Below are 17,831 nucleotides of genomic sequence, written 5' to 3'. Positions count from 1 at the left end.
GGCATGATGGATCCATGTTCTCATTGTGCGTGAAAATCCCAGTAACTGAGCAGATTGTGAAATACTCAGACCGGCCCGTCTGGCACCAACAACCATGCCACGCTCAAAATTGCTTAAATCACCTTTCTTTCCCATTCAGACATTCAGTTTGGAGTTCAGGAGATTGTCTTGACCAGGACCACACCCCTAAATGCATTGAAGCAACTGCCATGTGATTGGTTGGTTAGATAATTGCATTAATGAGAAATTGAACAGGTGTTCCTAATAATCCTTTAGGTGAGTGTATATATATATATATATATATATATATATATATATATATATATGAGAGAGAGAGAGAGAGAGAGAGAGAGAAAAACAGATAGATCTGAAACCATTTAGTGTGACAAATATGCAAAAAATTTGGAAATCAGGAAGAGGGCAAATATTTTTCACGTCATTGTATATATAGATATATAGCATCATGGAAATGCAAATTTTAGTTCTAAGTTGCTCATCTTACCCACAAGTATAACAAAATGAGAACAAAGTATTTTTTTGTGGACGTTTTCAAATATTTTTAAATGGGGGAGATGTATAACCAGGACCGGTACCACTCAATTTGAGACTGTCCATGCTCTAAGCACAGCTCTAGCACCTCCTTGTGACATGAATAACATGTACGCTTATTATTTGTTTTCATCATGGTCACGGTTTTATCTCCTTGACTACGTGATATAGAGGGCTGGCTCGCCCACTGAGCAAGTGGCCGTCTAATCTAAGGTTGTGTCATGTATGTCCTGCCTTCTAAAGGCAATTAACCAATCAGATGCATCATGTAAGTCCTCCCCCCAGAGCTGTTCTGTCCTAACAGAGTTGGTTTCCAAAACCTCGCTTCACTGATTGGATAATTTACTGCTGCTTGAAGGCGGGACTAAGCAGAGTGACAGTTCAGAGAGCCTTTCACAAGTTAGATTTGTTTTAAAAGAACAAAAAGTGAGAATTTAATACTGGAGTTTGGAAACGTTGTGGAAGCAATGGTGGGATGTAAGATCTTCATCAAGTTAAATATACTGATCAAGTACAGTTTGAATCCTGTCAACACCATTCAATGTGTTCCAAAACTGACCCCATGTGTGGCTTATGGGGGTCAAAATCACACCATTCGAATGGGCTGATTGGTCTTGATTTTGTCCCATCAATGATAACACTGATGAGAGTCAGATCAGGTGCATCAGGTGTTTCAAAACTATATCCGATTAACAACCGTCTTCGCTCCACGATGACTGAGCAGAGACTGAATAGATTGGCGATATCTATTGAGCATGAACCGGCTGAACAACTGGATTTAACAGTCTGTATGCGCCTTTGTGGGGAGAAAAGCCAGTCAGGTCAATGTTCTTCCTGTCTAGTGAATGCTTTGGGGAGAGATAGGTCTGTGCAAAATAGAATGATGTTGTCTATATTTTGTCTATGCAGATAGAATTGAGCTTACGATTCATAAAGTCAAAGATGTAATTGTTTGTTTAACCTCCATGGTCAATGGTTGTACTACTACATTTTTGGAATGGTGTGTCTCGGTAACTAAGGAAATGCCGGGAGTGGTGAATTGCACAGGACACAAAAATGGCCAGGGCCATGGCTGCCTGTTATATACAGTATTAGTGGGAGATCATACACTCAGATTCTGAAACCCCATGGACCTGATGACACATCCTTGAGAGTGGATATATTTCAATAATAAAGTAGGCTTAATAGCCAATGATTATGGTATTTTAAATTGCTAAATAAAAACGTCTTATTTTTATGTATCCTTGTTAGCATGTTATCTACAGGGGTGGCTTGAAAATGCATTGAAAGCTTACATTGATGTTAAGTTTTAGGCTATATGAATGCTGTCACACTAAACGCTCCAGTACCTCCAATACCCCCCATACATCAGCTCTGTCCCGCAATATATATATAGCAATACAAGAAAACTAGATTTTATCTTACTGGAATCATTAATTTTAAAGTCAGGCAGGCACATGAGGAATGTCATGATTGTGTTTCCTCCTCAAACTCTCTTTATAGAGCAGGTGGGCCCTTGGAGACAACAAACATCAACCAAATAAATAACCTATTTCAGGCAAGGGTTTGATAACATTTGGATTGTGTTTAAATGCATCCATTTCTACTTGCGTTAAATTTGAAAAGTGGATTAGGCCTTAACCAAACAAAAACTGTCAAGCTCTTGACAGGAAAATGGTTCCATATGGCCAGTATGCTATTGAATCTCTCATGGAATGCTATCAAAGTTTATTAATGGCTTCCTACCAGCTGCTGGCAACAATCCATGGTACAGTAACAGCTGCCTGCAATGCCATTAACACTCAGCTAATTGTTTTTATCCAATGGCAGCATAGAGTCTTAAACTGGAGCTAATAATCAGTGCCTATTGTTTTTGTTTAATTGAAAGAGCCTTCAACTAGAAACAAGGAAATCCAAACATTAGATGTAATCTGAGAATTTTATATCCCTGTGATATCTTATGACAGATTGATTAGATCAATTTGAATTCAAAATAAATAATTTAGTTGTTATACAACATACTATTATCTTACCATGTTTCCATCTCTTTCAGAGCTTTGAAGCTTCTTAATAGGAAAATACATTATCAGGTAGGTTGTAATTAATCATTTACTGTTTAACAATGACAAGGCTTAGGTAATAGTAGATAAAGGGAAAACTGGAGGACTGAGATAAGATGAGAGGGATGGTATTAAATTAGCTCAAGTTTTAGAAGTCATTTCCATTACATGCTTCAATTATGACTCACTAAGGTATTTACATATTTAATTTCTCCTCGCTTCCAAGACTTGCATTGATACTACTCACCTCCTTGAGTATAGCACAATTACCCCTGAAACGGCCTTAATAACTGTCTCAACAGAGTGGCAACACAGTTTTCTTGGCTAGGTCATGGTCACACTAATTGGGCACTGCTATATTATAATGCATATCACATCAACAGTGCAATACAAGAATGCAATACAAGCACCTTACCTGCAGGGATATCCTTGATTGATGGGAATCTTATCTAAAACTGCACCTCAGGAAAGCAATCTATGTAGAACCAGATTAATTGCAAAAACATTAAAAAATAAGGCAATGCATTTTCCCCTAAAGACATGACAGTTTTTAGCAATAAAGTAAACCTTTATTTACTTTATTATTTAGGCTCAGCTTTCTTATTATGTGTCCAACTGTAGAATAAATAGTCAGCTGTAACATGCTCCAATGAAGAACAAACTAAAAATTTCCCATTAGGAAAGTAACATTCTGTGAAGTGTAATAATGTCGCAATCAACATGAACATACTTGATAGCTTTAACATATTTTTCTGTTCCTTTGGAATGTATATTATGAATAAGGCATATTTTTCTCCCATGAGTAATTACATAATACTAAAGCATATCTTCTGAAAAAACTTTCTTTAAAGCAAATAAACAAAACAAAACAAAATATTTAAGTCCCAAAACATAGCAGGAGAAAGCAAACAAAAATGAGATAAGATATCAGGCACCTGTTCTCTCAGTTTCCCTGGACACTTGTTCAATGGGAAAGCTTATTATGAATCAGGTTCTCTTGAAACTACCTGGTAAATAAACTTCACTATGGGGACTTGACTGAAATATTGATGTGCTGGCAGGTGCCTGTGGCAGCGTAATCCTATTGAGTCTAAGCCCAAAAAGTGCTGTTTAAGCCCTAGGAGGCCTAGCAACATGACACTCGAAAAAGATACCCTGCTTGGTTGAGCAACAGCATGAGAGGCCACATTGGGATATCGGTAAAACAGGAACATGTGAGATTTGCTGTAATATGTCGAATTACAGCTGTGATCATTTCTAAATACATTTGGTGGGTGTGAAAACAAATTACTTCAATTGAATTAAATTAAAACTAAATAAATGAAACTTCACAGAAAATGAAAGACACTGAAACACACACCTAGAAAACCAACGGGTCTTTCATCAAAACAAACGAAGTCGATAAATCCAAATAAAATCAATCTGTTAATTGGATCTCTGCCAATATGCCCCTAGCAAAACTATCAGTCAGAAATTAACTTGGCAACGAAAATAATATAGAGAAAAAATGAAACAAATAAATATCTACACCAGCTGGTCTACATTAACGTCAAAACAAACATGACAGAGTAATAGATATCTAGGGAGCAATTGAGAGACGATTACAGTCTACCTCTTCCTACTTTCAACACAGGAACAAATGCAACACTCCAGGGCTCGCTATTTTAATACTATTTTTCACCTGCAGGAACAAAGTACATCCCTGAGGGGAAATTACACAATACTAAACAGTGTATATACATGATATTACTGCAGGCAATAAAGCATTATTGCCGTGTGATTACATAGTGCAGGGATATGTTTAGAGAAGGCAGTCAGTTTCATAGGTTTACTTTAATGTGTGTAACTCTGTGCATTAAATCATGGAGATTTGCATCAGGCCTCACAGCAAATTTCACTGCATCCCTTCACATAAGAAAGTTTAAAATCAAGAGGAGCCCATTCGCCCCATCATGCTCATTTGGTGTCCATTAATCGCTGGGGAGTTTGTTCAGATTGTGACGCCTCTCTGTGTGAAGAAGTGTCTCCTGTTTTCTGTCTTGAATGCCTTGAAGCCCAATTTCCATTTGTGTCCCCGGGTGCGTGTGTCCCTGCTGATCTGGAAAAGCTCCTCTGGTATGATGTGGTCGATGCCCTTCATGATTTTGAAGACTTGAATCAAGTCCCCACGTAGTCTCCTCTGTTCCAGGGTGAAAAGGTTCAGTTCCTCAGTCTCTCAGTAGGACTTTCCCTTCAGACCTGGAATAAGTCTGGTTGCTCTCCTCTGAACTGCCTCTACAGCAGCGATATCGTTCTTGAAGTGTGGAGCCCAGAACTGTACACAGTATCCAGATGAGGTCTAACTAGTGCATTGTACAGTCTGAACATCACTGCCCTTGTTCTCAATTCACACTTTTGACAATATACCCTAACATTGTGTTTGCCTTTTTTATTGCTTCCCCTCATTGTTTGGATGGAGAAAGTGAGGAGTCCACATAGACTCCTAGGTCTTTCTCATGCGTTACTTCATCTAGATCTGTACCTCCCACAGTGTAATTATAGTGGACATTTTTGTTACCTGTATGTATTACCTTGTACTTGTCCGCATTGAATTTCATCTGCCAGGTGTCGGCCCATAGCTGAATATTATCTATGTCCCTTTGAATAGCCTGTGCTGCTGAGATTGTATCTGCTGAGCCACCTTTTTTAGTATCATCTGCAAATTTGACAAGTTTGCTAACTATCCCAGAGTCCAGATCATTAATATAGATTAGAAAAAGCAAAGGCCCTAATACTGATCCCTGTGGAACTCCACTAACAACCTCACTGCAGTTAGAAGCAACTCCTCTAATCGACACCCTTTGTTTCCTATACATCAACCAGTTCATAATCCATCTACTTACATTACCCTGAATGCCTACAGCTTCCAATTTGAGGATCAGTCTTTGGTGTGGAACCTTATCAAAAGCTTTTTGGAAATCTAAGTATATCATATCACATGCTTTCACATGATCTACAGCTGCAGTTGCATGTTCAAAGAACTCTAATAGATTAATGAGACATGATCTGCCTCGTCTAAAACCATGTTGACTATCTCCAAGAATATGGTTTTCATTAAGATGCTCCTCTATTTTCTGTCTTATCATTTTTTTCCAACATTTTACAAGTAATGCAGGTGAGACTGATTGGTCTGTAATTTTCTGGCTCAGTTTTGGCCCCTTTCTTGTGGATTGGTATGACATTTGCTGTCTTCCAGTCAGTTGGCACATCCCCTGTTCTAAGCATCATTTGGAATATTTGAGATAGTGGCTTATAAATAATTTCTCGAATTTCTGTAGGAACTTACTGTAGGAAAGTACTGTAGGAAATATCCCACCTGGCCTAGGTGATTTGTTTGTTTTTCAGTCTGCTAGTCCCTTTAGTACCTCCTCCTCATTTACCCTGATCTCTCTTAGGGTTTGACTGGACTGATTGTCAACCTGTCTTGCAGAACCTCTGCCCTACCCTTTCCTATGTCATTGGTTCCAATGTGGACCATGACCAGTGGAATCCCCCCGGCTTTGGCCAGTAGCCCGTCTACTAGTTTAGGGAGATCTGCAACCTGAGCACCAGGCAGACAAGATAGCATTAAAGTATATTTTTAAGTAAATCTGATACTATTTACAAGAAAACCCTGTGACATTTGTATGTGTATTGTGTAAACCATTCATCTCTTTATCACTGCCAGTGTATTTGACTTGGACATGTAATCAGTTATTTCTCTATACCAGCTCAACTTGGGTTGTTACACTATAACTGTTCTGTATAAACAGCATGAATCAATTTGAAAACAGCTTTACAAGCAACTCTAATCCTTTGCGATAAAATCAGGAAAATGTTATACAGAATTAGTTGCAGTTTATGGGTAGTAATATCCATATATTACAAACGTATTTAATTACCTCTATACCTGCCAAACTGGTTTAAATTATTTATAAGCCAAAAATATGCTCCATCACGCTTTAAAATTAATTATATTTTGTAATATTAACTAAGTCAATTTTTCAAAAGACTGTTGCAAGACTTTTAGCCTTTTAAACCCTCACACAACACAGTCAAGGGCATTAATATATGGCAAGCCAAATTATAATTTAGATATCTCTAAATGCATTTAAAGATATCTTCAAATATTTAAAGATATCTCTAAATCATTTAAAGATATCTATAATTGATTTAGAGATATCTGCAAATGATTTAGAGATATCTAAATAAGGTGCTTTTTAAAGATCTCAATGATTTGCAGGTATCTCTAAATTATTTGAAGATATCTCTAAATGATTTGAAGATATCTCTAAATGATTTGAAGATATCTCTAAATGATTTGAAGATATCTGCAAATCATTTAGAGATATCTGCAAATCATTTAGAGATATCTGCAAATGATATCCTGTTCATTTAGAGATATCTGCAAATCATTTAGAGATATCTTCAAATGACTTCCTGTATTTTGGCTGAGATTATCACTTCCTGTTTCATAATTCAGTTACATAGAAATGAATGAACAAGTGAACAGGAACTGATAATCTTGGGCTACATACAGGAAGTCATTTGAAGATCTTTCTAAATGATTTGCAGATATCTCTAAATTAACAGGAATCATTTGAAGATATCTCTAAATGATTAAGAGATATATGCAAATCATTTAGGGGTATCTTCAAATCATTTAGAGATCTCTAAATGTACTTTTAAATTAGATATCTTTAAATGATTAGCAGATATCTCTAAATGAACAGGAAGTCATTTGAAGATCTCTAAATGATTTGCAGATATCTCTAAATGAACAGGAAGTAATTTGAAGATCTCTAAATGATTTGCAGATATCTTTAAATGATTTAGAGATATCTTGAAATATTTGAAGATATCTGGAATTATTTGAAGATATCTTTAAATTATTTAGAGATATCTCTAAATGATAATTTGGCTTGCCATATTAATACATATATATGAATTAGACTTTAGTTCTGGGGTTGCAAAAGTCACTACAGTATATAAATGGTTTATAAGCACATTCATTACCATACAATCATATATTTATTATGTGTGAACGCATTGGAAAAGTATACAATCTGTTAATAAAAAAAAATCTTTGAATCGAACGGAAGTTTCATGTGTGTGCTGCAGATCTGAAAATGTCTTAATAAAGAAGTGATCAAAAATACATCTCTTGGATACAGTGATATTGAAGAACAAGACAAACTGTTGTCAAGGCTATACACATCTCAAATATAACCACTCACAATATCACTAACGTCTGGTTTTACTGTCAAGTTCAATGTTTAATCTCTAATGTACACAATTTCAGTATTTTTAAATGTAAGTATAAACATGCACACACATATTGTGTACCCTCACACAAATAGACACAGATACACAAACACTTTAAATGAAACGTCAACACTTCAACAAAATGGAATCAATATTTTAGGTTTTGACTGTGTTCCATACATGATATCATCGTGGGAGAATGCATGCACTATGAGACAACACTTATTTAAAGTTCACTCTACCATGCAGAGTTTATAGAGTCTGTCTCACTAACTGCTGCTCAATTAGCACATCAAACATTCATCAGGTCTTGATTCCGGTTTGCTCATATTTGTGCTGAGGTCTTTGATATCGGTTGTTCAAATGGTTATATTTGCATTAAAAAAAAATGTATTGGATTGTCACTGGATGTCAAAAGCAAAGTGTATAGGAAATATGGTTCCGTGCCATAACATTTTTTTCTTGAATCAAGGGCAATTCTGGAAATCTTGATACAGTACAGCTCATTAACGTAACAATTGTAAAGGTTTATTGACAATTTATAAATGGAATTATTAATGGTTCCTAGCTATTTTATACACTATTTACCTATCACAGTGTTACCAATGCATCTAAGGACACAGGGAAAGTTACGACAGATCAATTGCAAACAAATTAACTGACTGGATGAAAAAAAGAAATGGCACAATGTTTAGTGGTGTTGCTTTCTTGAAATAAAGTCAAATAAACTTGCTCAATACTGCATATAATGACACAATGATGACACAAGTATTGCTTCTCTCCTTAAAATGGAAAACTACTCCATTAAATGTGTGCCGATGATTGAATGTCTTACGATTCATTATAGCCCCATATTGCAGAATTACAGTAAAATCTGAGTTGTGAAGGAAATCAATAGCAATCATATGGTCCTTAAAGATGGCCTTGAGCTGGATGAACCAATTTCTGAGACAAAACTTTCTAGGAGGGGTTAAATGCTGCAGATTGCAAGGATGCTGCAGCTCAGTTGAAGAACACTCAATGGAATTTGCATTGATATCCACAGTACTTCCTTAGGGCGGATGGGCCTTTTAACCAAATAACTGAATTTATTCATAGCAGACTTTTTATCAATCATTATAAAGCATATAAGATTTACAACTGTACTATATGTGTTTTGTCTTAAGTAAAGTATATTGGTTTTATTTCATCCAGTTCTCATACTAAAATCCCAACTACAATATACAGCTCTAAGAGACCACTGCAAAATTATCAGTTTCTCTGGTTTTACTATTTATAGGTATGTGTGTGGGTAAAATGAACATTTTTGTTTTATTCTATAAACTACTGACAACAATTATCCCAAATTCCAAATAAAAACATGAATGAGTGGAATGGCTGCCATAGATGTAGAGATGCTGCAGTGGTCTCAATTTTTTCCAGAGCGCTTTACCCTGAATTCATATGTTTTAAGAATGCAGTTTTAGAATACATACAGTGATATGTATAGTCTACACAAAATACTGTACCATTAGTTAATTAGTAGAATGTGCAATTATAATACATGGACTTATTTGTAGTAGAATTGTTAATTAGATTCATTAGTTAAACTCCAGGAATGCTAAATCAGTACTGTTTAGCCGATTCATAAGGTCAATTCATCATTATTATATTGATATACACTCACCTAAAGGATTATTAGGAACATCTGTTCAATTTCTCATTAATGCAATTATCTAACCAACCAATCACATGGCAGTTGCTTCAATGCATTTAGGGGTGCGGTCCTGGTCAAGACAATCTCCTGAACTCCAAACTGAATGTCTGAATGGGAAAGAAAGGTGATTTAAGCAATTCTGAGCGTGGCATGGTTGTTGGTGCCAGACGGGCCGGTCTGAGTATTTCACAATCTGCTCAGTTACTGGGATTTTCACGCACAACCATTTCTAGGGTTTACAAAGAATGGTGTGAAAAGGGAAAAACATCCAGTATGCGGCAGTCCTGTGGGCGAAAATGCCTTGTTGATGCTAGAGGTCAGAGGAGAATGGGCCGACTGATTCAAGCTGATAGAAGAGCAACTTTGACTGAAATAACCACTCGTTACAACCGAGGTATGCAGCAAAGCATTTGTGAAGCCACAACACGTACAACCTTGAGGCGGATGGGCTACAACAGCAGAAGACCCCACCGGGTACCACTCATCTCCACTACAAATAGGACAAAGAGGCTACAATTTGCACAAGCTCACCAAAATTGGACAGTTGAAGACTGGAAAAATGTTGCCTGGTCTGATGAGTCTCGATTTCTGTTGAGACATTCAGATGGTAGAGTCAGAATTTGGCGTAAACAGAATGAGAACATGGATCCATCATGCCTTGTTACCACTGTGCAGGCTGCTGGTGGTGGTGTAATGGTGTGGGGGATGTTTTCTTGGCACACTTTAGGCCCCTTAGTGCCAATTGGGCATCGTTTAAATGCCACGGCCTACCTGAGCATTGTTTCTGACCATGTCCATCCCTTTATGACCACCATGTACCCATCCTCTGATGGCTACTTCCAGCAGGATAATGCACCATGTCACAAAGGTCCAATCATTTCAAATTGGTTTCTTGAACATGACAATGAGTTCACTGTACTAAACTGGCCCCCACAGTCACCAGATCTCAACCCAATAGAGCATCTTTGGGATGTGGTGGAACGGGAGCTTCGTGCCCTGGATGTGCATCCCACAAATCCCCATCAACTGCAAGATGCTATCCTATCAATATGGGCCAACATTTCTAAAGAATGCTTTCAGCACTTTGTTGAATCAATGCCACGTAGAATTAAGGCAGTTCTGAAGGTGAAAGGGGGTCAAACACAGTATTAGTATGGTGTTCCTAATAATCCTTTAGGTGAGTGTATGTATATCCTCTATTCATATTGAGGACACTATGCTAATACTCAGGTTCAGCAACCAAGAGGTATCATTTACACATATACATCAACATCAGGTTTCTGTACAGCTCATATTAATCTTAGCTGAAGGAAATAAACTGATGCTTGTTTAGGGGCTGGAATAATCACCCTATGCATAAACTAACCTAATCCTAAAGGTGTCCCCGAGAACACTGCGGAACAATAAATCAAATACTGAATACATTTAGTAATTTCAGTGTCATTAGTATTGCAACACATATACATCAATGACATGAATTCCTGTGTACACAGATAGACAGTTTGGCCAGTCGTGGTCTCTCCTGCCCTGCCAGGGATCCTTTAATCAATGTACAATGGTGTGAGGTGATGATGTCAATTATATTGTGTAAATACACCCATTGTCTAATTTAGCTCACAGCACTTAATCAAAACAGTCTAACACTCCATAAAACAATGTAAAGAGGAATTATTATGTATGTGTTACGCACCGTGGGACAGTATGACAAGTTGTTTTTATATGGTCCAAACATTATTTATCTGTCCTGATACTAACTGGTGCATAGAAAAATGGTTATATTACTGTACCATTTAGTGGTTATATTATCTAATACACATAACCAGGAAATGCTGTCTTAATGTACCCAGCATATTATTTACAAATTGTGTGATTAAGCCTGGCTGGTGCAATATAACACCACATTAAAGTTTTATTGACATTTAGTTTGCCTGAGGAAATTGCCTTGCTAAGCAATCAACGAATAACCAGCAATTAGACCCTGTATGGTAAAATACACATTTTTTTAATACTACATGATATGAAACAAGGCTTTTGAAACTTTCTCCTGCATATCTATCCTGGTAAATTGAAAATATTTCCGTCTTTAAGAAACACTTATTATACATTTATTTGTTTTGTCTTAACGTGGTTATTATGCACTCTAGACACCGCAGATGTATTAAGTTATAATTATATGTTAAGGAAGGGTCTTTTGTTGGAACATTACATCTATTTTTCTTCGCTTTATTGTTTATTTTCTTCATTTTATTCAGCTGCAAGATCCATTCTTTCACATTGCTGAAAATTAATACCTGCAGCTCCTTTATCATTGTGTGTCCCAATACGTTTACCATTGATCCTATAACACATTTATCAAGGGTGAAGTGAAATAGATTGTGTGATGCTGGGTTATTTACTTTACAGTAGTACACATGGAGAGCAAAAACAAAAATAGCACAGATTTTACATTTCAGAAGGTCAGAGGCTTTTCTATTATATTGTGAGTGACAGTTGTGTACAGGGGGTTAGGTTGGTGTTTTCACTGTTGTGCAGATGCATCTTGGGCTTAATTTCAGTTTAAGTAAGGTGGGTTGTGGGTGAATATTTTTGTTTTGCCCCATTTGGTAGGGATAGGGTTTGTAAAGGATTACTTATAATTTGAGAGTTTGTTTTATAGAGATTATATAGTTTTCTGCTTTGTTTTTAATATGGCAAACTTTTATTTTCTTGTTTCTTCTCTCCATTTTAGCTGGAAGAGAGCAACGCAAACCAACAATGAATTCCTTGCTCTGTAAAAAGTATCATTGGAAATGACTACTACAGTACAGGAGGCAATGCATTCAAAAAGTAAGTTTAGCTCATATGACTCCTGCTGTAAAATGATCCAGCTGTGACTAGATAGGCAGGTCACTGAGGTATACTTAAATGGCTGTTCCTTTCTATATTCATTCCTGAGCATAAAACGTACTATTTATGAATCTCCAACTGTGTGTATCCCATGTGTTTGTAATCCAAATAACCATGCAAGGCTTTTATACTGTGCAAGTATTTGCATTGATTTTATATATTTTTTATCCCCCCATACATTTTTTCCCCGTGTAGATTCTTTATTTCCCACGTAGATCTTTTTATATTATTTTTTGTCCCCCATGTATATGTTTTTTGGGGCATGCCATTTTTTTTCTGCTTGATTTTTGTTCCTGTGTAGATTCTTTGTTCCTTACGTAGTTATTTTCGTGTAGTTTTTTGTTTTCCCACATAGATTTTTTTTCCATATAGATTTTTTTTCGCCAAGTAGAATTTTAATTTTGGCACATTTATATTTTTTCCCCAACATAATTTATTTTTTCCCCTTTGTATTTTTTTCTACATTAAACATGGTGAAATTAAAATGTGATGTGCTTAGTTCAGTGCAGAAAAGTTTAGTTTACCTAAGCTGCGAGATGCTGGAAAAGCTTTGACCTTGAAAGTGCTTGAATTTGACTTTTGAAGAGCTGTATTAACTGTGTCTTTGTTGAACCTCCATGGTCAATGGTTGTACTGCTATGTTTCTGGAATGGTGTGTCGCGGTTTGAAAGGAAACGATGGAAGGGGGCGAATTGTGCCATCATACAAAGCGCAAAAATGGCCAGGGCTGGTGCTGGCAATATACAGTTTAGTGTGAGATCATACTGTACTCCTTGCGAGTGGAAATGTTTCACAAATAAAGTAGCCCTAATAGCATATGATTATGATATTTGAAATTTTATATTTCCTTGTTAACATGTACAGTGGTGGCTGGAAAATGTGTTGAAAGTGCATTACATTGATGTTAAGCTTCATGCACATGTTATCACAATAGGGCTCCGGTACCTCCACTCCTCCTCATACATCCACTCCGTCCCATTCACACTGCTCTGGCACCTCGTGATTTATACATTACGCACTGTTTACATGAATATTGTTATTACTCTGACTAATATTTCAAGGTTGGTACTTCTTCTTCCTGTAAAAATAATAAAACACTTTCTAATCTTTATGTGTGTCCTTTTTTGTTACAATGAAGACATAAGGCCTGTTAGGTTTACAAAAATACACTTTTAAAGTTCTGTTGTAGATTAAACTTTAATCTATATTCAGTTTAGGGGTTGAACAATTGTTTACAAATGGTTAAGGACAGTTTATTAATTGTTACATTCATTTGTAGCAGATTAAAGATTACTACAATTGAAGTTTGTTTACTAGCAGAATTCGTCATACTCTGAACTCTTCAACAACTCTGACATGTAACACAAGGTATAAATCCTGGATTGCATTTGTTACCTTTGCTGGTGTCATAGATAAAATTAAATTGCTTTAAATTTCATAATCTGAGATCATTTTTAATAATTTGAGACTATGAGGGCTGAACTAATTGCTCACCTCTACTGACTGCCAGTGGGCAAAAGTGTCTTTGAATTCAGGGCACCACCTTAGAAAGCCTCAAGCCTCACAACTTTCAATAAATAAATAAAAACATACTAAATTACGATATCAAAGTGGATGTCAGACTTGTATGCTTGTGATGGATTTCCTTGGTAACAGTCACACACAAGCTTTGAAACTATGTTTTATTTTCTCACCCTTTTAACACATTTTTAAAATCCCAAAGTGGGAGACTTAAGCGCATTCTTCACAAATGTCACACCGAGTTGAGAGGGGAATTTGTCTTTAATGTCCAGACCGATTACCATGGCCTTCACCAGTCAGTTAGGCTGGTGTTTTGTTACAGGGAGCATTACATTTGAGCTTTATATAACTGGGTCAGTCTGACTGTTTGCAATGTCACAAAGGCTTCTGTACCGACAATATTCATGGTCTCTCTCCATGCATGATGAGAAATACACACAGGAACTCGCCCGTACTGCATTGGTTTATTTCAAGTCTGTAAAGCTATATAAATGACAATCTTATGTTTATACAGAACATTTGTCTACCAATATGAGAACAATTTGGGGAATATCAATGCACAATTTATGTATCCATCCATCTACCAATTCCTCTTAAAACATACTCTTCCAAAAATGATAAAACAATGGTATATTTAGCTGAACAGTTAAGAGACATTTAAAACTCATCATTGGTCAAAAATATATTTAAAAAATATTAACCAATCTGCACCATACTGTTGACATTTTATATAAAAATGTTTGACAACCATAAGCCAACTTTTAGAGAGAGAATCAGCCATGTACAGTGAGGGAAATAAGTATTTGATCCCCTATCAAACAGCAAGATTTCTGGCTCCCAGGTGTCTTTTATACAGGTAACGAGCTGAGATTAGGAGCACTCTCTTAAAGGGAGTGCTCCTAATCTCAGCTCGTTACCTGTATAAAAGACACCTGTCCACAGAAGCAATCAATCAGATCAGATTCCAAACTCTCCACCATGGCCAAGACCAAAGAGCTGTCCAAGGATGTCAGGGACAACATTGTAGACCTACACAAGGCTGGAATGGGCTACAAGACCATCGCCAAGCAGCTTGGTGAGAAGGTGACAACAGTTGGTGCGATTATTCGCAAATGGAAGAAACACAAAATAACTGTCAGTCTCCCTCGGTCTGGGACTCCATGCAAGATCTCACCTCGTGGAGTTTCAATGATCATGAGAACGGTGAGGAATCAGCCCAGAACTACACAGGAGGATCTTGTTAATGATCTCAAGGCAGCTGGGACCATAGTCACCAAGAAAACAATTGGCAACACACTACGCCGTGAAGGACTGAAATCCTGCAGCGCCCGCAAGGTCCCCCTGCTCAAGAAAGCACATGTACAGGCCCGTCTGAAGTTTGCCAATGAACATCTGAATGATTCAGATGAGAACTGGGTGAAAGTGTTGTGGTCAGATGAGACCAAAATCGAGCTCTTTGGCATTAACTCAACTCGCCGTGTTTGGAGGAGGAGGAATGACCCCAAGAACACCATCCCCACCGTCAAACATGGAGGTGGAAACATTATGCTTTGGGGGTGTTTTTCTGCTAAGGGGACAGGACAACTGCACCGCATCAAAGGGACGATGGACGGGGCCATGTACCGTCAAATCTTGGGTTAAAACCTCCTTCCATCAGCCAGGGCATTGAAAATGGGTCATGGATGGGTATTCCAGCATGACAATGACCCAAAACACACAGCCAAGGCAACAAAGGAGTGGCTCAAGAAGAAGCACATTAAGGTCCTGGAGTGGCCTAGCCAGTCTCCAGACCTTAATCCCATAGAAAATCTGTGGAGGGAGCTGAAGGTTCGAGTTCGAGGATCTGCAAAGAGGAGTGGGACAAAATCCCTCCTGAGATGTGTGCAAACCTGGTGGCCAACTACAAGAAACGTCTGACCTCTGTGATCGCCAGCAAGGGTTTTGCCACCAAGTACTAAGTTGAAGGGGTCAAATACTTATTTCCCTCATTAACATGCAAATCAATTTATAACTTTTTTGAAATGCGTTTTTCTGGATTTTTTTGCTGTTATTCTGTCTCTCACTGTTAAAATACACCTACCATTAAAATTATAGACTGATCATTTCTTTGTCAGTGGGCAAACGTACAAAATCAGCAGGGGATCAAATACTTTTTTCCCTCACTGTAAATGTTTTAATCGTATTCATGGTTTTGTGAAAATGTAGTAACAAAAATACAATTACTAACATAATAATAAACCGTATAGTCATTATTTGTCATTAAATTAAATGGTAACTTTTAAAAGCAGCTTGTTTTTTTTTTTTTTTTTTTTTATGATCTTGGGAGTGGATAATCTCTGGGGTGACGAGTAATTCAATCTCATGTCAATTTGTAATCACTTCATGTCCTTTCAATCGCACAGTGCTGTAGATTTTATTTGACATTTCTCTTTCCCCCCCCTCTCTTTCTGAGTCAAGCATTGCTAGAGATTACTGCAGCACTGTCAGGAAATAATCCAACTTCTAGGTTCCCTATAAAAAAAGGTCTGGCACTTCAATTTCATGTCACCCCACTGAGAAACCATAAAATGAGGCCAAGATGGGGAATGTAATCTGTATAAGACTATTAGGAACATAATGAACATAGTAAGATCCTTGAAATCACTGTTTTGGGGCATTAATATCTAGGAACATATATTTGTCAGTGATATACAGTTGGGGTTGTCACAAGTGATAGTCTTATGGGTAATTGCAGTTATAAGCATGCAAATGAATGATGTCATTTTCAAAAATATAATTTTAAATACTTAAGAAATTGTGATTTTAATAGTGGAAGTAATAGCTGTATCTAAGTAGCAAAATGCTAATGGATGACTGGTTTAGACTCTTACACTATTTCAGTAACGGATCACAGAAGTACTGTCGCTTGTTTGTCTGCAAGTGCCAATCACCTTCGGTTTTGAAAAGGTCACAACATGGCATTGCTCATCAGTCGCACTATGACTTGTACTTGGATTCAATCAAACTGGAGTCACCTCCTCTCCCCCGATCATCTATAGCAGTGAGGGCGAGCAATGCAACTAATGGAAGCAATCTGTAAAGAATACACAGTGCTGATAACACCCTTTATAATTACATTTGCCTACTGTTCTGCATGTACAGCAAACAAGCTTTATTAATTCCATAGTGCAGAACTCCGATTCTACAGACCTGACTTAATCACTACTAAACATTATAGCTTAAGAACTGCAAACAAAGGGTGCTATCCAGCATTGCAAAACCAAACCTTGGATGCTGAAATGAAAGATTGCACGTGCTTTACGATATTTAATTTCCTGGTTCGTGTACTAGGCTAAAGGATTTAACCTTTTGCATTGTAAAAGTTATTTGAAATATAAAGTACAAAGCCCCTGAAGATTCAGTATTATACAATTTCACTATGGCAACAGCATTGTGCACTTAATGCTCCACCGAAAAGCAACTTATTTTTTATTTTCTTATGGTTTACTGCTTTTAAAGGTACCATATACAATAAAGATTATGATTACCCCACAAGTTACAAATGACTTTCCTATCCAGTATGTTTATTGTTGTTGTTTAACTCTCTTAAATGTGGCCTGAAATATCAGTAAGTAGAGTAATGGGTCTATTTGGTAAAAAGGATATATGAAAGTCCAAGACTAGTGAATATAAAGTAAAGTAAAATAAACCTTCCCCATTAATCTGCTTTTATGTTTTAGCTATACAGCTCTGGGAAAAATTAAGAGACCACTGCAAAATTATCAGTTTCTCTGGTTTTACTATTTACAGGTATGTGTTTGAGTAAAATTAAGATTTTGTTTTATTCTTTAAACTGC

The 17,831-nt window shown here is 36.9% G+C and overlaps 1 protein-coding gene across 1 annotated transcript in view; it reads right to left on the bottom strand.

Moving 5' to 3' along the window:
* trpc7b (transient receptor potential cation channel, subfamily C, member 7b) overlaps nt 1-17,831 on the bottom strand; it is a 108,829-nt gene that overhangs the window by 78,936 nt on the left and 12,062 nt on the right. The gene's annotated exons all lie outside the window — the stretch shown is intronic.

Source organism: Amia ocellicauda, chromosome 11, assembly GCF_036373705.1.
Source record: "Amia ocellicauda isolate fAmiCal2 chromosome 11, fAmiCal2.hap1, whole genome shotgun sequence".
In the NCBI taxonomy this organism is placed as follows: domain Eukaryota; kingdom Metazoa; phylum Chordata; class Actinopteri; order Amiiformes; family Amiidae; genus Amia; species Amia ocellicauda.
Note: the sequence above shows the minus strand (reverse complement) of the source record. Positions and strands in the feature narration are given on the sequence as shown.